Source organism: Nyctereutes procyonoides, unplaced genomic scaffold, assembly GCF_905146905.1.
Source record: "Nyctereutes procyonoides isolate TBG_1078 unplaced genomic scaffold, NYPRO_anot_genome, whole genome shotgun sequence".
In the NCBI taxonomy this organism is placed as follows: domain Eukaryota; kingdom Metazoa; phylum Chordata; class Mammalia; order Carnivora; family Canidae; genus Nyctereutes; species Nyctereutes procyonoides.
In genome coordinates, this window is record NW_026575135.1 from 15,829,169 (window position 1) to 15,851,949 (window position 22,781).

Below are 22,781 nucleotides of genomic sequence, written 5' to 3' on the forward strand. Positions count from 1 at the left end.
GCTTGTGTGTGCTCACTCGATCTCTCTCTATATATATATAAATAAATAAATCATTTTTAAAATGGGCCATTGGGATGAATTTCCTATATGGTTTGTAATGAATACTCAGTCCAATCATCTGCCATGTTTATGGAAAAGCCTAGTACTCTGAAAAATAACTAAATAATACAAACTCAACAGAAGCCCCATAGAACAAGAGGGGAAAAATCTAAATAATGTTAATTTCAGTTTACCCACAAGATGAAATGTAATTTAATGACGAATTAGCAAAATCTGGATAGCAGAAGAGGCTACAGAAAGCAATTGTTAGATGAAGTGAATAGTTAGCAAAAACACAAACATGGGAAAGTGAAGAATGGTTCAATGAGAATGAAAGGTTAGAAATAGACAGCTTCAAGGGATCATACAAATAGAGACAGTAAATATTTATGTCTAATTAGTAAATAAGTAAATGCATTTTTGTCATATCCTTGCATGAAAAGCAGAATGATGGCCTCCCCAAAGTCCATGTCATAATCTCTGGAACCTATAAATATGTTACATTACATGGCAAGGGGGCATTTTGCAGCTGTGATTTAATTAAGCATTTTGACATGGGGAGATTATCCGATTATCCTGGATTATACAACTGTGTCTAATGTATTCACAAGAGTCCTTACAAGAGGCAGATAGAAAAGGTCACAGAGAAAATGTGATGATGGAAGCAAAGGTTCATAGTCAAAGAAAGATTTGAAGATATTATCCTACTAGATTTGAAGATGGATGGATATTGTAGTTATCTCACTATCTCCATTGTGAGCCTGCTACAGAACTATATCAGATCACCTAGCCTAGTCTACCTTCCTTTCCTCCACTAGAGACTCAGGCTTCCAAGGTTCCTGCAAACTGCATGGCAAGGGCTGTCCCATTGCTGACATGTCTTCTGCAGAGGAAAAAAAAAAAGCAATATATTTTCTCTTGATGCAGTATCAAAACTATAAACCCAACATCTATTCTTTTCTGGAAAAAATATTCATTGATTTTCAACAAAAAGGAAATTTAGTCAAGTGTTGAATATGTGCCATACCTGAGAAAATAGAAGGTAAAAATACAAAGGCTCAGGTTTCCAATAAAGGGCAAAAGGAACCTCCAACCCAATGAAATCGGCAACATCTAGAATAAGGCCTAAAATTAAGGCTCAATATTACATGCTACCTAGACATCTGGAAAAGCAGAAAGCCCTTGAATGGTCTAACTGCAAATCCCATCCCAACTCTGCTCCCTGAGATAAGGTCCCCTAGCCAAATAGTTCTTATCAGAGGAACCAGCACAGTTCCTAGGAGGTCATCTCTGAGCAGGTAGTTTTAGTTTCCTGCCAACCTGCAGAATGATTCAAACAAGTCAGTCACATCCTCCCAAAGGAACCAAAGAACATCTCACCCTCTTACTACTACAAAATCTATTCACCCTGTGTGGCCTATATAGCCACCAGACCACAGGTATATGTGACTAATAAACTATTGTCAAACTCATTTGTCAATGTTAAGTGTCTTGTGTCTGGCCATCTCCATTACACTAGAATGGGAATCTTTCCCTTACCAACAGGGTAAACCGAAGGCAATTAAGCCATATCAAGAGATGGACTTCTTGAAAATGTTTCTCATTCTCAATACGAGAGTTTCGTTTTGTTATTTTTCTCCCCCTCAGACTAGAGTTCTTGGTAGGATGTGATTTCTTGTGAAATCTTCACAGATGGATGCAGCTGAGTGGTGGGGCTGGATCAACAACAATGAACTCAGGGCTACTCTCAGTTTGTTTCTCTCCAGCACACCAGACATAGTCAGCGATATCCAGAACTGCCAGTGTGTTTTCTTTCCCTAAAGACTTTACACAACACACACGGAAAATATTATCATTGTTTTCATCAGTATCCAAGTCCGAGTCAAGGATTTCTGAGAAGGTAGGGCCAGAGGATGCAGATCTCTTAGTACAGCAATGAAAAAAAGTTATTCCTTGCAAGTATTTTCAAAAGTTCCTAAGCCAGAATTAAAATACCTTCAAATGATAACTTGAATGGGCATCTGTTCCATCTGTGTCTTTATGTCCTTGGGCTTTTGCTATCATCCTTAATGAAACAGGGGAATAAATTAAAGGGTGTCGTGGCAGAGTGCAAGTTGTCTCCAGAAGCCAAGTCTTCAGCCATCATCTTGATTATGGGATAGAAATATAGCCTCTCAGTTTACAAACTAAATTTTCCAGGTTCCCTTGTTCTTGCATGTGACAGTAGAGTTAAACACTAGACAAATAGATGTAAAGAAAAACGTTGCACGGATATTCAAGGAGATCTTTGTAAACAAAGGTACCATGGGACGTGTGGGTGGTTTAGTGGTTGAGCGTCTGCCTTTGGCTCAGGGTGTGATCCCGGAGTCCCAGGATCGAGTCCCATATTGGGCTACCTGCATGGAGCCTGCTTCTCCCTCTGCCTGTGTCTCTGCCTCTGTGTGTGTGTGTGTGTTTCTCATGAATAAATAAATAAAATCTTTAAAAAAATGGTACCATACCTTTCATGCCTCCATTTTCCTACCTTTCTGCTGGCTGGAATATGGCATGACAACTGGAGCTTGAGCAGCTGTTTTGTACCATGAGACAGAATGCTAAGTATAACAGAGCATCAAAAGAAAAGAAGAAACTTAGGTTCCTGAAGACTATCAATCCATCATACCAATCCTGAACTGCTTATCTAGGAAAGAAAAATTTCTATCTTGTTTAAGCTACCTGTTACATGTAGTGGAACTTAGCACTTAACTGATATAGGTGGTGCTATAACTTAGCACTTACCTAGGACTGCTTTTCAACTAGTTTATACCAGTATAGCTGTGCTAAGTATTAAGATGTGAAATTCTTTTATATTGGGTTATGGGGACAAACTTCACGTAAAAATGTTGTTCGGCAACATCAGAGGCAGAAAATTGAACTTATGAATCTTGCTAGTACAAACATGGACAACCCTTAGTAGGTTGTTGAGTGGACAAAGCTGGTAGAAGCAAAAGTGCAGTGTCATATTCTTAGGCCCACCTGCTATTTTGGAGAAGCCCAGCATTTACAGGAGCAAGTTGGCAGAGCAGATGGCAGGAATGGTAGCACCAGTGGCAACATTGTCACAAGCGGTTGAAATTCAGGCTCTCTGCACATATGAGCAGTCAGCTACCTTCAAAATGCTAAAAGTAGAAGTACCAGGAATGTATTCACTATTATTTAATGAAGAAGACACTGAAATAGTGTATGTGCTTCCCAAAATCAAATCATGGGTCAGACAGGAGCAGCATTTAGTCAGTGAAAGCTATGACAGATGTAAGATCATGCTGTTAATTTCTAAACAAATGAACATCTGATTTGAAAATTATTAGACTGCATGAATGATTTATGTAAACTATTGTATGGCTTTAGACATATACATGTATATTTAACTTAGAGAATAAAAGGAATTTTAAATGCATTTTCATTTATATATAAATTTATATTTCCATGGCAGTTGTTATGTATTTCAAATATCATCCCTGATCATTCTCAAATAGAAGCAAGTCTTATTAAGTTATTAAGAAGAGTTGCTTTTTTTTCATGCTCTAGACATCAAATCCCTAAGGCTATTGAAGATCTACTCAGTGATGATTTGTCTATCTATAAAAATAGCTGAGGGATATTTCACTTTTGGACTTCATTTAAGAAAAATCCACTTATGATGAAATGACATCACTTAGTAAGATAAAACATCTGCAATGAGAAAAAAAACTATAGCTATGTCACAATAAACATAAACTACAAAACACTGTGATCTAACATTAACTCACAATCCATCTCTAGTAGGAACTGGTGAAACCATCAGCTAGGTGTTGGTAGGGAAATGTGCCTCTTCTACTTTATATACTATTTTGATTTCACTGTAATGATTATCCAGACCTCTTTTTCCATATTTCAAACTCCAGTAATTTTGAAGATTGTGCAACTTCTTGTATCAAGAACTTTAATAATAACTGCTGAGAATTCTGTCTCTTCTCAATTGCTTTTTTCTCAAAGTATAGAGTCTTTATCAACTGTATTTGTTAAGATTTTTATTTTTCTAAAGTATGATCTGCATAATTGCTAACCCCAATTACAAAAAGCTGTGATTTTTCAAATACCAATCCTTAGGCCCAATGCAGCAGAATCAACTCAAGAATTTGTTAAATATTCAGGTTTCCAGACCATGCTCCCATAAAATATTATAGGTGAGCCTAAGAAACTGTACTTCAGCAAGATCTCCAGCCCTGAAATCAAAATCACAGCCATATTTGAGAAATTGATACTCAAGAAAGGCTGCCTTTGCTACTTGGTGAGGCTGAAGCACTGCCCTGATTTTTTTCCCTCTTCAGTCAAGTTCTTTAAGATCTTCCCCTTACTACAACTGTTGGGCTGGGAATGCTAATGGGTTTGAAACCTCACTGAATTTTGTTAAATAGATATACTTTTCAGATTCCAACAGTGTATGAACTCAATGTGGAAAAGTTCAATCCCTAAGAGGCAAAATTTTTATTGTGTTTCTTCCTCAGAAACATCATCCTATACATCCTGTGGTTGCAATCACCTTGGCTTTTACTGTGTATTGCACCTTCATTTCTACCAATTTAATTAACTCTGGGAGAGAATAATGAAGAATTAAGAAAACTGCAGAATAACCAAATGAAAACGTAAAGAACCATGTCCAAGCATTGAAGAGGGCAGCAATTATCAGACAAAGCAAAGTGAGCAGTTTTGAATTCCAACCAGATTTGAGCAGATCTGAATCTGAAGTCAGAGGAAGCAGTGCGTTAAGAATCCAACAAGTCCTGCAAATTGGGACTTATAAAACAGAAGTCCAAAGTCAGCAGAGAGTAGGAAAGGGTTAAGTAAGTCCATGGTTTTAAGCAAGACTGGAGAGATCAATAGAATCTTGAAGGTCACGGCAGGTTCAGAATCTAACAACTTGGAGAATTTGAAGTAGTGACATTCATGAGTAGACACAGTAAAGAAGATCTGAGCCCAAGGCAGTGAGTGGTTTTCTCTGCTCATGTTGTTCTCTGCCTCCTGTTGGATACGCATGGCCCTGAGACCAGAGGTATGTAATCACTGACAGGATGATTAGAGACTGAAAGGTACACTGTGTACCTGATTGAAGTAAGGACAGAAATGTGACAATTACTGGAAGCTCTTCAACATTAAAAGTGCCCAGCAGGCAATTCATTCTTCCGTGTTTATTAATCCCTCCCTTGTACCTCACAATGTACAAAGGCAAGTTCTGGCCCCTGCCTGCTGTATGTTTACAATATTTAAAAGACCTGAGAAAATCTTTCATCTTGAGTCTCTCAAGCAGCTTAATTCTTCATTAGCTTTCACAAAGGCCAATTCAGGAGGTCAAACTCTGTTCTGTTGTTGTAGAAATTAAAATGTCCTAACCAGTGAAAAGTTTTTAGCATCCACTTGAATAAGAAAATGGAAGCTGTTAGTGGTAAGCATGGAGTGCTTAGCCTTCACTATAATGTAAGATAAAAAAATAAATAAACTGTGACCTTGAACAAGTTCTTTAACATCCCTAGGCATCAGTGTCCTCCACTGTAAAGTCTAAAGGATAGCATTTGCCCAGAATACTTCATGAGATTGTAATAAAGTCAAAATAAGTTAACATATAACAAAGCACTTGAGAAGAAAATCACTGTTAATATCATTAATCATACTCATTATATTTTTTGGCCAGTATTTTAATTGGATATATTTATATGACTATGTTATTGCAAATAATCACACTTCAATGACACTAAGAGAGCAAAAACATTCATAAAATAGACAAAAATAGCTACATAATTTTTTAAAAAGAGTACGATAAGAGAATCCCACACTGGAGAAGGAGAAAATATAACCAAAATTTAACCTTGTTTCTTACTGTCATATGTTTTCTTCTTCCTTTTAATTACACAAAAATATCAGACAAATTATAAGGAGTCTTTAATAAGAGGCCAGTGGACATTTACAACTAGATAGATGATCAGTTCTGCTTTTTTTTTATTGTCTGATTGTCTATTGCTACTTTTATTTTTTTTTCTTTTTTTTAATAAATTAATTTTTATTGGTGTTCAATTTACCAACATACAGAATAACACCCAGTGTTCATCCCGTCAAGTGTCCCCCTCCGTGCCCGTCACCCATTCACCCCCACCCCCCGCCCTCCTCCCCTCCACCACCCCCAGTTCATTTCCCAGAGTTAGGAGTCTTTATGTTTTGTCTCCCTTTCTGATATTTCCCACACATTTCTTCTCCCTTCCCTTATATTCCCCTTCACTATTATTCATATTCCCCAAATGAATGAGAACATACACTGTTTGTCCTTCTCCGATTGACTTACTTCACTCAGCATAATACCCTCCAGTTCCATCCACGTTGAAGCAAGTGGTTCTGCTTTTAACAAGCAAATTCCCAAGGAACATATGGATGTAGAGACAGTAGAGTATCTCAAAGGAACATACCATCGCTGGCTAACTGTCTATTCTGCACTTCAAGAGAGGGCTCTGTTGGACTACTATAGACCTTGAGAAGAACCTCTAGCCTTCTTATCCAAATGATTCTGAGAGACTTGGAACCAAGTAGGCTGAAAGTCTTTGCTTGTTTCTATAAAGCAATGGAGCAGGTGCAAATCTCTATATGCTTACCTCTTACCTCCTTACTCCTCCAACACAAGTGAAAACCAATAATTAGCATGTGAACAAATGAAAATAAAAAGAGGAGCTAAAGAATTTATGACAGTCCCTAGAGGATAGCTGGCATAGTCTTCATACCCAGACATGCTCTCAGTGCTTTCACAACAGAAAAGTAGCTCACATGTGGAAAAGAAAAATTATACTGAGAAATGAGGGCAGAAAGTACTCAACCCTTTAAAAACTACTTGCTGAACATGTTGCCCCACAGAATATCTCAGAATGATAATTATTGGTGATACAGTCAATAAATCTATGCCTAATTAATAATTCTTTATATCAAATTCTTTCTGTTGAAATGACAGATGTGATTCCTGTATCCTGATTGGACCCTGACTGACTGATACAAATATAGATGGTATTTAAGCCATGAGACTAGATGACATCACCAAAACAGTGAATACAGATAAGGAAGGCAAGAGTTCAAAGAAGTGAGTTCTAGAGTACTCCAACTAATTTAGAAGTTTCGGGGCATAAGGAGAAAACAGTCAAAAAAAAAAAAAAGACAAAAAAATAGCAACTAGTGAGGTAGAAGGAAAATTGTACAAAGTGATACTCTGGAAGACAAGTAAAAATAGACTTTCAAGGAAGAGAGTATGATCAATGTAAAGCAAAGTGTCAGACATCAGTTACCTATTAGTGGTAAGGGAAAATACTTGATTAGTATGTGTTTAAAAGATATCAGAAATTATTATCTTGATGTCAGGTAAGGTTAAATTTAAAGAGAATGCATACATTATAAAAATAGGGTGCTTTTGGGGTGCTTTGCTGGCTCACTTAGAAGAGCATGTGACTCTTGAATTAGGGGTCATGAGTTCAAGCTCCACATTGGATGTAGAGATTTAAAAAATAAATTAACTTTAAAAAAATAGGGTATTTTGCAATTCTAAAATGTGCAATTTATATTGAAGGAATAACAGCTATTAATATATGCACCAAATAGCATTTATAAAGCAAAAATCACAGAAGATACAAAGATCAACAGATCAATATTCAAAATAATGGGTTTCCATTTTTTCTCTTAGTCCATGGCAGATCAAATGGACTAGAATACATTTTTAAAAATGAAATATCAGGAACACCTGGGTGGCTAGCGGTTGAGCATCTGCCTTTGGCTCAGGGCGAGATCCCAGGGTCCTGGGATCGAGTCCCAAATCAGGATCCCTGTGTGGAGCCTGCTTCTCCCTCTGCCTGTGTCTCTGCTTCTCTCTCGGTCTCTCATGAATAAATTTTTAAAAAATTAAATACCAAAATGAAATACCAAAACTGAAAAATATATGTAATTTATATAAATACAAAATTCCACACTTTGAGTATAAGTAATAGACCTTCTTTAAGTATTAGTAAAACAGCCATAAAAATTGATTATATAGTCAACCACTAAGCAAATTTCAATTAATTCCATAATTTAGAAGTACAGGCAACATTCTCTGATCAGAACAAAATTCCCCTAACTGGGATGTTACACTAGGGCTTCTCATCCTTATTTCTAGTATCTCTCCTTCTTGTTATCCCAGGACACAGTAGGACTGTGTTTCCCTATACCCTTGAATTTGGATATTGTGATGTGACTTGAATTAGCCAATAAAAGGTGAGCAGGCATATGTAAGGTGCTATTCTCTATTCCTCTCCAATCTGTGCTGCAGTGACTGGCAACATTTCAGATGGTTCTGGATAAGCGTTGACTGAGCACAGTCATCAACTGAGCTTAATGAACATGAAGTTAGTGTTAATCTATCCTGTATTGTGATACAAACACTTGACTTAAAAAATCCAAATTGAAATTATAGAACATCTGGGACACCTGGGTGGCTCAGTGGTTGGGTGTCTAACTTCGCGAAGCTCAGGGCATGATCCTGGAGTCCCAGGATTGAGTCCCACATCAGGTTTCCTGCAGGAAGCTTGCATCTCCCTCTGCCTATGTCTACAACTCTCTCTCTGTGTCTCTCACGAATAAATAAATAAAATATTTTTAAAAAGAAAGAAATTATAGAACATCTATAAAAACAAAAAAATAAAAACACTGTATCAAAGCCTATAAAAATATACTTTTTTAAAAACCATGCTTTAGGGTACCCGGGTGGTTCAGTCAGTTAAGCATCTGCCTTCGACCCAGGTCATGAGACCAGGTTCTGGAATCAAGTCCCTGTTGACTTCCTGCTCAGCGGGGAGTCTGCTTCTCCCTTCTACCTCTACCTCCCCTTGCTCATGCCCTCTCTCTTAAATAAATAAATTTTTAGAAATAAAAAATAAAAGCTATGCTTTTAGTAAACATAAAAATATGTTTATATTTTTATATATTATAAAAATGCATATTATTTTTGAATATTTATTTAAAATTTTATAAATTATAAAATATTTATATATTATTATATTTATACAAGAAGGGCCTTCCTTCTAGGGCATTGCCATTAATTAATGTTCACTTTCAAAACTTGCAGTCTCTCTTCTTCCCTCTTCCAAAATTCACAATTCCAGGAAAGAAAACCCGATCAGCCCAGCTTAGGTGAGTTACATAACCAAAAGTAGGAGATACAACAACACAGTCATGGCCTCTTAGGTTTTTTATGTCCTCCACTGTGTTTTAAGGCTATTTCCAGAGAGGAAAATTTATTTTATTACATTTCACTGCTTGACCACTTGCTGCCTATAATGACTCAATTCTGTAGATCCCAAACTTTGTAAACAATGGCACCAAGATATAGATGACAGATGGAAGATTACTACATGATGCTGTACTGTCTCCCACTGAGGAAGTACTTGGCATTAGTGATACATGTCAGGTGGACAGGGCTATCACTTGAATAAGAAAGTTAATAATATACATTGAAAACTGTATGTTCTGTGCCAGTTTCTATTAGAATTGTTATGAATTGTCAACTAAGAATCTAGAAATGTATAAAGTTTTGTAATAATGTTAATGTCCTGTGTATATACCATACAAAGAGAAATAGTGTTTATGGAGAAAAATAGGAGAAGTAACATACATTTCTTTGAATTAATAAGTTGAGGCATTTTGTTCCAACTTCTTTTGGCATGGTTGTTTGTATGTCCTGACTCCTAGAGCCGCCACAAATGTCTGGTGCAGGGTTTCCAAGCTTGCTTTCTGTCCTCTCCATCCAAACAGGATTTTCATCCATCTTGACTCTTGTTTTTGATGGGACAAAAGGCAATTTAATTCAGTAAGGCCCACTCTTTAAGCAGCTTCCAGAAGCAGAATATGTACTCCATAAGGAGTCATGGACATCACTAAAGCCTCTTCAATGGCAAGAGCAAGGGGAAAAAAAGAGCATCCAGATGGCTATGCTGGAAGTCTTTTCTCTCTTCTGGATCTACCCAGGGATGGATTCTGATCAGATAAATGCTACTGGACTCCTTTCAAGGCATTAAATGTAATTAGCTGTTAATTGTTATCGTTAAAGGACTCTGCTGAGTGGCTATCAGGACACCATCTGGACAACTCATCGCATTCACTGGGGAAACCCTGAGATCTCCATCCAAAAATGTGTGTGCCACTCGAAGACATTTACAATACCTGTCAAAAACCTTTGTATCCAGTGGGAAACTTGTTCACAGATGGTTGACATTAAAGATAGAAATACTCTTTTGGGGGTCAAATTTTCACTTTATATGCTCTTTAAAGTAATCAATTTTGAGTGAAGGTATAGAGTGATATGTTTTCTTACATCTTTAACCATGCCATCTATATCATCTGGGCATTTGGTTGCAAACACAGAAAATGGCACACATAGTCAAAAGCAAAAAGAGAATTTATTCAAATGATATCGGAAGACTGGAAGACCAGGCTTGTAAACTTGACAGGTACCAAGGGAGTTCTGGAGAGCTATGCAGAAGATAACCAGGGAAGGTCACACAACCCCAACAGTCACTGAATTGTGCCATCACTTGCTAAAGATTCCACATCCTACAAGGTAACACCTGCTGGCCAAGCTCATGTCTGATTTTACTGGGATAAAGAAAGAAAGGAGACATATCTCCTTCAGTCCCTACAGTAGAAGGTAGCCACTGCCTTCAATACAACTAAGAAGCATGCCTGGAAGCCAAACATCCCCCAAATGGCAAATATTTAAATTATTTTGCCACAAATCAAACCTCTAAATGACAGCTAGAAAAAAACTCTCTTCCAGTTATATTTGGAAAATCATTCCTGACTCAATAACTAAACAAATCTAAGTGCACATTTTATTAAGAAGATATCATAGGGAAATCCTGGGAATTGTGGAGGAGGCAGTACAATACCTTTTGAGATCAATATCATACAAGGAAAAATCATGCTGTTCTCCACGATAAGCTCAGTAGCCATTTTCATGATATATAATGTTATTTAAGAGTTTCATTAATTTTTTTCACTTCTTCAGTCCATATGCATCTATTAAGTTTTTTTTATGTGTCCCTGTGTAAGGTGATGGAGTTTGGACACCCAACAGGATTTAGCACTATCTCTACTTAGTCTAATTAGGAAATAAGATATATTTACCCCAAACAATTAATATATAATATAATATAAATTATATACCTTGAGTAAAGTCAATTAAAATTCTGAATATCCTGATGCTTTCTTAATATTCAGTTCCCAACAAGTCTTTCTGGGCTTGGGAAATAGATATGGCAGGAAAGCTAATTTTATTGTCTACTTCCCATCTGCTACATAATAATATGCCAAAATGTTACCACTTTGCTCCTTTTACCCAGATACTTAGGTTCATCCTTTCTGGTTCTAGCAACTACCTGCCCCTCTCTTTCCATCTTGTTAATTCCAGTTCATCCTTCAAGAGTCACTTCAGATGTACCTCCCATAGGAACAGTTGCCTGATACACACTCTATGGATTAGGTATCTTTAATCTGTGTTCTGGACATCCTGTTTCATACCCTAATCCCCCAAAAAATCCATTCCCAACCCTGCCCCTCTATTTTACTTCACTTCACCCACTTCACCTACCCCTCAAAAAGAAGGAAGAGTACCAATGAGGGTCAAGGACAAAATGGAATTCTCAGGGACATACATACCAGAATACTATGGGATGACATTCACAGTTGGGGCAGGAGGGGTGGGGGAGGGCAGGGTGGATGGAAAGATTATAAAGAGAATTTGAAGAGAGAAAATGCTGGCCCTTGGAAATTTGGCAGGGCCCAGAAGTTCTAAACAAGTTAAATAATGACCTCTCTGCAAAATGCAACATGTTTCCCTTCTTGAGCATGCTTAGGTGATTGATTGTCAGCTGCCCTGTGGCAAGACCTGTGGATCAGCATCATTATCATATGTCTGTGTGGAATAGGTAGGAGAGGTACAGGCTGTGCACCTTCATGGTGAAATTAAAGTAGCACTGGGGCTACTGTAAACACTCCTGCAAAATAGATGTATCAGTCACAGTCACATTTACCAGTGATTTTAATAGAGATTTAATGTAAAGAGTTAATGAAGGGGATAAAAGGAGTAAAAAGGCAAAAAATAAATAGTGAGGTATTACAGAAATGGTAAATGCAAGAAGCAGGTACTACCCTAGGGAACCTAAGAACTTAGAACCTTAGGAGAAAGGTCCTAAAGAACTGGGCATTCACCTCTAATAAGGGGGCACTGCTAGCTTGAACTGGTACCTCAGGGTTCGCAACAGGACCCCTGCAGAGCTGGGACTCAGCCTTATGGGGAGGGACACAGCTGGCGAGTGTTAGTAATCTGGAAAGATTCAATGAGCCTCGTCCAGGAAACATAAAAAAAAGAATTGAAACCTGGAGCCACCTGCTGCTACTGGGACCAATGGCTGCATTTAAAATGAAGCACCGGGCAGCTGCGGTGGCCCAGTGGTTTAGCACCTGCCTTTGGCCCAGGGCCTGATCCTGGAGACCTGGGATCGAGTCCCCTATCAGGCTCCCTGCATGCAGCCTGCTTCTCTCTCTGCCTGTGTCTCTGCCTCTCTCTCTCTCTGTGTCTCTCATGAATAGGTAAATAAAATCTTTTTTTTTATTATTATTATTATTTTTTGTTTTTTTTTTATAAATTAATTTTTATTGGTGTTCAATTTACCAACATACAGAATAACACCCAGTGCTCATCCCGTCAAGTGTACCCCTCAGTGCCCGTCACCCATTCACCCCCACCCCCCACCCTCCTCCCCCTCCACCACCCCTAGTTCATTTCCCAGAGTTAGAAGTCTTTATGTTCTGTCTCCCTTTCTGATATTTCTCACACATTTCTTCTCCCTTCCCTTATATTCCCTTTTGCTATTATTCATATTCCCCAAATGAATGAGAACATACACTGTTTGTCCTTCTCCGGTTACTGTGGCCAAGTTCAAAAAGGGTGTTGCCTGAGTTCTTCTCTGGGATTTTGATGGAATCTTGTCTCACATTTAGATCTTTCATCTATTTTGAGTTTATCTTTGTGTATGGTGCAAGAGAGTGGTCCAGTTTCATTCTTCTGCATGTGGATGTCCAATTTTCCCAGCACCATTTATTGAAGAGACTGTCTTTCTTCCAATGGATAGTCTTTCCTCCTTTATTGTATATTAGTTGACCATAAAGTTCAGGGTCCACTTCTGGGTTCTCTGTTCTGTTCCATTGATCTATGTGTCTGTTTTTGTGCCAGTACCACACTGTCTTGATGAACACAGCTTTGTAGTACAACCTGAAATCTGGCATTGTGATGCCCCCAGATATGGTTTTCTTTTTTTAAAATTCCCCTGGCTGTTCGGGGTCTTTTCTGATTCCACACAAATCTTAAAATAATTTGTTCTAAGTCTCTGAAGAAAGTCCATGGTATTTTGATAGGGATTGCATTAAACGTGTAAATTGCCCTGGGTAACATTGACATTTTCACAATATTAATTCTGCCAATCCATGAGCATGGAATATTTTTCCATCTCTTTGTGTCTTCCTCAATTTCTTTCAGAAGTGTTCTGTAGTTTTTAGGGTATATTTTGAGAACCATTTGAATGGTAAATGGTTCTCCAACCTTTTATTTTCAGGTTGTAGGTGTCCTTCTGTCTAAAATGAGTCTCTTGTAGACAGCAAATAGATGGGTCCTGTTTTTTTATCCAGTCTGAAACTCTGCGCCTTTTGATGGGGTCATTAAGCCCATTCACGTTCAGAGTTACTTGAACTTCTTCTTAAAGGGGAGTTTTAAGAGTCCCCCTTAAAATTTCTTGCAGAGCTGGTTTGGAGGTCACATATTCTTTCAGTTCCTGCCTGTCTTGGAAGCTCTTTATCTCTCCTTCCATTTTGAATGAGAGCCTTGCTGGATAAAGTATTCTTGGTTGCATGTTCTTCTCATTTAGGACCCTGAATATATCCTGCCAGCCCTTTCTGGCCTGCCACGTCTCTGTGGAGAGGTCTGCTGTTACCCTAATATTCCTCCCCATGAAAGTCAGGGACTTCTTGTCTCTTGCTGCTTTAAGGATCTTCTCTTTATCTTTGGAATTTGCAAGCTTCACTATTAAATGTCGAGGTGTTGAACGGTTTTTTTTGATTTTAGGGGGGGATCTCTCTATTTCCTGGATCTGAATGCCTGTTTCCCTTCCCAGATTGGGAAAGTTTTCAGCTAGGATTTGTTCAAATACATATTCTGGCCCTCTGTCCCTTTCGGCGCCCTCGGGAACCCCAATTAAACGTAGGTTTTTCTTCCTTAGAGTGTCATTTATTTCCCTTAATCTGTCTTCATGGTTCTTTAATTGTTTATCTCTTTTTTCCTCAGTTTCCCTCTTTGCCATTAACTTGTCTTCTATGTCACTCACTCGTTCTTCCACCTCGTTAACCCTCGTCGTTAGGACTTCTAGTTTGGATTGCATCTCATTCAATTGATTTTTAATTTCTGCCTGATTGGATCTAAATTCTGCAGTCATGAAGTCTCTTGAGTCCTTTATGCTTTTTTCTAGAGCCACCAGTAGCTGTAGAATAGTGCTTCTGAATTGGCTTTCTGACATTGAAGTGTAATCCAGATTTTGTAACTCTGTGGGAGAGAGGGCTGTTTCTGATTCTTTCTTTTGAAGTGAGGTTTTCCTTCTAGTCATTTTGCTCAGTGCAGAGTGGCCAAAAACAAGTTGTATTGGAACACGGGGGAGTATCACTGGTCCGTCCAGCTGGTCTTCTGGGGGAGGGGCCTGCTGTGCTGATTCTCAGGTGTTAGCACTTGGGGGAGCTGCTCTGCCCCTGCCTGCTGCAGGGCTCAGCGGGGGTTGTTTACCCCGTCAGGCCCCAGGAGGAACAGCAGCAGTTGCTATGGCAACTCTGGAAGCCTGGATTCAGCCTCCGCAGGAACTACGGGGCTCGGGGCTCTCGGTTCTCCGTCCGCAGGGCCTGGAGGCTCCGGGGCGGGGCCGCTGATCTGCTCAGCTCGGGGCAGGAGCGTCCTCGCTGTCCTGGGCCCTCCCGGCCTCTGCCTGTCCCGGGGGAGGCCGGATCCTGGGCTGTGTCCCGGCGCCCTGTGCTCCGGGGCCTGCGCTGTGGGATTCGCGCTCCCGCCCTGCAGCTCCCTCCCTGGAGCCGCTCCCGAGCCCCTCCGAGCTGCTCCGGTCGGTCCCTCCGTGCGCGCTGCAGCCCTTAGGGAGCTCGGAGCACTCTCCCGGGGCGCAGGTGTCTGTTAGTGTCCCCGGGAGCCCGAGGGCATCCCCGCCCTCCTGGGTCCTGCTCCAACTCCCTGCGAGCCCCTTTCCGCCCGGGAAGGTTGGTGCAGCTCCTGCTTCTCCGGGACGGGGCTCTCCTGTCCTGGGGACACTCGCCCCGGCCTCAGCCCGGCTCCTCGCGGGCCCCTCCCCCTCGGAGGCCTTTTGTTTCTTTATTTCTTTTTCCCCGTCTTCCTACCTTGATAGAAGCGCGGACTCTTCTCACTGTAGCATTCCAGCTGCAAATAAAATCTTTTTAAAAAATAAAATGAAGCACCATTGAAGCACCTGGGTGGCTCAGTTGGTTAAGCGTCTGCCTTCAGGTCAGGTCATATTCCCAGGTCCTAGGATCAAGCCCTGTGTCAGGCTCCCTGCTCAGCAGAGTGTCGGCTTCTGCTTCTGCTCCATGCCTGCTATCTCTCTCTCTCTCTCTCTCTCTCTCTCTCTCTCTCTCTCTCTCTCTCTCTCTCCCTTTCTCCCTTTCTCAAATAAATAAAATCTTTAAAAAAAAAAAAATGAAGCACCATTGCTAGGGTGGCCCTGATGGGATTAAGAGACAGAAAAAGGACCAGCCTCCTTTCCCATCCTCGGGCTTCCCATTTCTCTTTAGTTCCCCATCTCTCTAGTAGTGTCTACTAGGAGCCAGCTGGCAGAAGGGAACTGTAGCTTGCCAAATCCCAACTGCCATCATTAACCAAGCCAAAGCAGGTAGATAAGCGCCTCATAGTCTGTAGGGAAGGCCAGTAGGCAGGGCAGGAATCTCTACAGTTAGTTAGGTGTCAATTCTTCTTTTTAGATTCCAGACTCTATTAAGGTTGGGTTTTTAACACTTCTGAGGCCATCCCAAAGACACTGCCCTAAGCTTCACAATGATACATTTTATGAGACCTCTGACATGAAGCAACTTGTCCACCCAGTAGAGAATGGCCTCCAAATTGTCTCTAAATTGCCAACTTGTCTGTCTATTCTTTATGTTGCATTGCTGATTTCTTTTTTTTTTTTTTTAAGTTTCTAGAAAGTAACTGATTTCTGGCTGCTTCTTTTACCACTATAATTACTGATCCAATTAGAAACACTTCTTAAAAATGCAAATTTCCCTTTAATTCCGAGGAACAGGGCCTTCTTGATCTTGTCTGCAAATGTAGGGACCCATTTCTACTCTGAAAACTTCTGACCTTTAGATAAAGAAAGAATTACCAGACTGTACAGGGAATAATGAGTCTGATCTCTAGGCAGCCAGGAGCTGCCAATCACATTTCGTTTTCATCGCATTTATCAACTTTTGTTCTTAAAAAAAAAATGTTTGTAATCTCTGCGTGCTCTTCTCTAAGCATGATTAACAAGTATGGACAAAAATGAAAGGTAAGTTCTCCAGGAGCCTCATAAGGCTGTATTCCAGCCGAGCACGGTTTTAGCAGTGAAATAATGATGAATGGTTTTTTTCATACCTAAGCATAACATTGAGTTAAAATCAACACTGCATGACTCTCTTTTAAAACTCTTTTGACAGTTCTACCCTGTAGCTTGGCTTTAAGCCTGTCTTGTCTTTATGGGCTATCAAATTTGTTCAGGGATCTCCAACAAGCAGGACCCCTCAGTAGCTACAGCTTAGGGTTCATGATGGAGGAAACATTCTCTCCTGGCTTTGAATCTACTAAATAATTTCTCCCCCTCTGATTCTACAGCTGGTGTCCAGTTGGTCAGCCAAGCATATCTGCAATGAAAGGAAAACAGCTCTGGGGAAGTTCCATGACTGCTTAGGGTAAAACAATCAATGTAGGAAAAGTCCTACATTGTTCAGGACTCAATTTTTGAAAAACGTTTTTCACACTTGCCCTCAAAAATTAAGCAAGATAAAATCATCGTTCAATCCAATAAATTAACTTTTATCATGACAGCCTTAGTGCAGTGTTAGAAACTGTAAACCAGAGTCTTTAGATTCAAAGATTCTTTTTTAAAGCCTAGTGGGAACAGCATAGTTTTTTCACTCAACATTTCAATTTGACCATGGTGGGGAGAGGGGGGTCTATGCCTCTTCCTCTTGATTTCATGCCCACTCTGTGATTGTTTCAATGAACAGAATACTGTAGGACTCCGGGAATGGACAGATCCACTTTCTCACTTCCTATCTTTTGCAACACTCCCTCTTTAAAAAAATAGATAATAATGTGTAAGTTTAAAGTATACAACATGTCAATTTGATACATTTATACATTACAGTGTGATCACCACCATAGCACTAGCTACCATCTTTCTCACATCACATACTTATCATTTCTTCTCTGTGGTGAGAACATTTAGCTGTCAGCAGGCACACCCTATACAGGGTTCTGTTGCCTTTTTTTAATTTTAATTTTTATTTTTTTAAGATTTATTTATTTATTTATTCATGATAGACATAGAGAGAGAGAGAGAGGCAGAGACACAGGAGGAGGGAGAGGCAGGCTCCATGCAGGGAGCCTGATGCGGGACTCGATCCCGGGACTCCAGGATCATGCCCTGGGCCAAAGGCAGGCACCAAACCTCTGAGTCACCCAGGGATCCCCCAGGGTTCTGTTGCCTTATCAGAAATAGCATTCTTGGGGATCCCTGGGTGGCTCAGCGGTTTAGCACCTGCCTTTGATCCAGGGTGTGATCCTGGAGTCCCGGGATCAAGTCCCACATCGGGCTCCTTGAATGGAGCCTGCTTCTCCCTCTGTCTTTGTCTCTGCCTCTCTCTCTCTCCCTCTGTCCCTCATGAATAAATAAATAAAATCTTTAAAAAAAAAAAAGAAATAGCATTCTTAAGATATTTTGAGGTTTTTAGCTGAGCACATTAGTAACCCCCTTTATTTTTGCCCCCAGAACACACATATTTTCCCTTTTTACATAATATATATTGTCTGAAAGAAGGAGACGATGTTGACATATGAAAGTACATGATAAGGTAGAAAATTCTAAGTTCCGTGGCCCATGATTTACCCTGACATAAGCAGCATCTCAGGAAGGAGGGTCAGTAGGCATTGCCTCTGATTTCCCTCTCATCTTTCTTTTGCTTTCTCTTCAGCGATTGTGTCCTCCTTACTCATTCCCACCTCATCTCTACATTTGATCTCAACAAATCCAGAATGAAGACTCTGGCCACAGAGAGGGAGAAAAGAGCAGGGAGAGAAGGGTGTCAAACCACCAGAAATAACCTTCATCAGCCATAAAAGCATTGTGGGATGGGGGGTGGTGGTGTTTGTTTTCACAGCTCCTGGAGCATTTTTTCTTCCACTATGGTAAAAACCACCTATTAAAATTGCAACCCTGGGGGGCCAGGGTGGCTCAGTTGGTTGAACTTCGGACTCTTGATTTCAGCTCAGATCATGATCTGAGTCATGAGACTGAGCCTCTTGTCAGGTCCGTACGAGGCTGGGCTCAGAATCCACTTAAGATTCTCTCTCTCCCTCTCTCTTTGCCCCTCTCCCTGACTCATTCTCTCTCCCTTTCTCTCTCTTAAAATAAAATTACAATCCTACTGATAGGACTCTGTATCCCTCTTCCTGATTTCTTTGTCTCCATAAAACCTATTGCCAGATTCTATACTACATATTTACTTGTGCATCTTGCTTATTTTTGTCCCCCCTAATAGAATGTGAGTTGCAAGAAAACAGGAGTATTTTTTGTTTTCTGCACTAATATATCTCTCTCCTCTAGAATAGAGTCAAGCTCATGTAAGATTCTCAGTGAATATTTGTTAAATTATTGCTGTTAAATGAGCTTGTGTAGATTACCCTCAGAACATATCATTGTTGATATTAGAAAAATGTGCTCCAAAATCCAAAAAGCCTACTCTTGAGTATTAGCCTTTAAAGCAGTCTACCCAAAAATAGAAGGTTTCATTTTTTTATTTAGCTTTGCAGTATCTAATTTTTTAAGAAATTCAGCAGTGTAAAAATATTCCATAAATTAGTGTTAAATAATATCAAATTCCTAATTTTCTTCTTGGATTTCTCACACCCTTGACCTTGGTCAAGCCAAACTATTAGTAACTTGCTAAGGAAGAAAATTTTACCTCTTGCTAATGAAAATTTTCTATATTTAAACCATTTCAGTGAACACAATCTGGTAACCTCCTTCCGTATCTAGTTTTTAGCATTGGGCTCTTCTTTACTGTTTCATTTTTTAAATAACTGTAACTGTTAAGAACTTCTAGCCATTTATACAAATAATAAGTAACCACAATAAATATATATCCCTTTGAACAACAAAAACACTTTGACATAATAACTTGAATGTTTGGATAAATGCTAGAAATAACTAAAATCTATGTCTTGTCACTCTTCTGTGTCTTCATCTCCAATAACCCATATCTTAAGAGTTTTTAACTCTTAGTCCGTGTATTAATTCACAGTTTGCAAAACTCATTCATGCACACAGTCTTATTTAATCCCCATGGTAACAATGAAGTATTTTTATCAGTCAGCTACTGCTCACAAACCATCACAAAACTTCAGTGGCATAAATCTTTTATATTTGCTCACAAGTTGGTGGCATTGGCTGTACTGTTCAGCTGAGTTCAGAGGGGGCTCATTTATGCATCTGCAGTTAGTTGCACATCACCTTGACAGCTTTGATGACCTGAGCTGGGTTCTCTCACATACCCTGGGCCTTAGCTGGTCAAAGTGGGCTGTCTTGACTGCTTCACATTCCTCATCCCCTACTTAGGGCATGTTCTCATGATAAAAGTAGAGGAGCAAGAGAAAAAGCAATATACTTATTCAGGCCTCGGATTGCATTATTTGCTATTGTACCATTGGCCAAAGCAGGTGATATGCCTGACCTGAGTTATAGTGTAAGGGAAAAAAATGTTGCTACAGGAAACCCATTAATTATGGTCATTAATGAGATCAACCTACCACAAGGTATATTAATTTCATTATTTTATATATAAGGAATTAAGACTTGAGGAGGTTAGATAATTGTCCAAGGGATATCAGCTTTGTGAATGAGCCAGATGCTCAGGTCATCTGACTCCAAATATGTTCTTTCCTCTAACATGTCTGATCTATTCATTTATACTCATAGAAGCTGAATTCTTCTGGAGAGATGGAACCATTTCAAGTTACTATGATACTTCAGGTATCCTAAAAACAAAAATTAGGATGTCAATAACATTACTTACCCTTTTGTTTAGTAGATAAATGCAAATTCTATTAGTTCACACTAATCTCTATTGTTTTATCAAATTGTTATTGAACCTTTGATATTCATTGTTTGTCTCTCCAGCTAAATTACCACCTTCTTCCAGAGACTCCATGTCCTATATGCTCTATGTCTTTGTATTTCTCCTAGTGCCTGACATAGTGCTGATGCAGACAGTAATTGCACCACATGATTGACAAAGCTAAAAGAACATGACATCAGTTTAGCAGAGTTCTCTGTTGAAGAAATTAAGATTAAAAAGAGAGATCAAAACTGATCTGGGAATGAGTGAAAGGTAAAAAATGATTTCCAACTGTGCTCCTTTAAGAAAAGAAAAAAGGGATATCTTTATTTTTTTTATTTTAAACCTTTCATTCCAGCTAATATATATGAATATTGTCCTTATATGTATTTGCTCTGCCTTCAGAGTTGGAAATCAACTAAGGTGAACTGTCAAGGGCTAATTGGTGAACTAATTCTTTTATTCAGTGTAATAGCTATCACAAATGTTGGGTTCAATGAGATAATCACTTTTCCATTACAAAAATCGAATCCAGATTTTCTTTACTACACTCAGAGATAACTGGGTTAATGCCATTCTCTATCCTCTATAGCTTTTTAATTCAAGAACTTTATCAGACTTGAAAAGGATAACTGTTTAAAGGAATGTATGGTTCTACAAATATTTTTGTGTATGGGTAAAGCAGGCTGCCCCCTTTCCCATGTCTGATTCACCCTCCAGAAATGGAAGAAGAGAACAAAAAAGTAATGTAATAATTTTCTGTGAAAACTCTGAACATGCCATTCTTTTTTAGTAGTGTTTGAGTTTTAGAAGAAAACACCAGATGATGCATGTTGTTTAGTTCCCATTGACAAGACTATAGAGAAAGGTAATGGAAAAACTCTATGGTGCTAAAATATATGGTCATTAATTTCCACATTTCAGTAAAAACCGAAATTCTTTCTTTAATGTTGAGTTTTAGATCCTCAGCTGGGAGCAACTCAAAGCCAAGTCAAAGTATATTGGCACCTTAGAATCCTTGAAAAGGGGAACTTATCTTCCTCATAAATAACCCTCTCAAAAGGATCCAGTTCATAGTCAAGGCTAACATCACTATTAAAGCAACAATTAAGTGGCTACAAATGTGAAGAATGCTTAGCATCACCCATAAATAGATCTATACTTTTTGAGGCACATTGCAGTAATGCCTGAGGATAATGCTATTTCCTTCTGTCTTAGAATGACATTGGCTGAATTGTTACAGATACGGAAACATCGACTGATAGTGACAGGTAAACCAAACTGCTATACAAAATTTGAGATAAGGGTGGATTCAATGGTAGATTATTTTTCAACAATAGGACAACGTAGACACTGGAATTTTGAGTTCAGATTTAGACTCAATCAATGTCAGTTTCTGAAAATAAAAAACATAACCACTATGATGGTTGATTTTATGTGTCAACTTGACTGGGCTAAGAGATGCCCAGATAGCTGATAAAACATTGTTCCTGGGTGTGCTGTGAGGGTGTTTCTGGAAAGATTAACATCTGAATCAGTAGACTGAGTAAAGAGATCTGCCATCACCATCGTGGGTTTGCATCATCCAATCCACTGAGGAACCAAATAAAACAAAAAGGCAGAGGAAAGGTAAACTCTTTTCTTGAACTGGGTTGTCCATCTTCCCTTGCTCTTGGACATCAGAGCTCCTGGTTCTTGGCCTTTGGATGCTGGGATTGAATTATACTACTGACTTTCCTAGTTCTCCAGCATGCAGATGGCCAATCATGGACCTCTTGGCTTCCACAGCCATGTGAACTAATTCCCACAATAAATCTCTTCTTTAATATCTATATGTATGCTATTGGTTCTGTTTCTTCAGGGAACTCTGACTAATACAACCATTAAAAAAAAAAATTTAGGGATCCCTGGGTGGCGCAGCAGTTTGGCGCCTGCCTTTGGCCCAGGGCGCGATCCTGGAGACCCGGGATCGAATCCCATGTCGGGCTTCCAGTGCATGGAGGTGCTTCTCCCTCTGCCTGTGTCTCTGCTTCTCTCTCTCTCTCTGTGACTATCATAAATAAATAAAAATTTTAAAAATTTAAAAAAAATTAAAAATACAACCATTAAGAAGAATCTTTTCCTATGTGCAGATTGACAATAAACAGCTCATCCCTCTCTCCAATGATGGCATTCACATAAAGTGCATCAGCTTAACTTAACTGTGGAATAACATGGGCAACAGCATGACCCTAAAA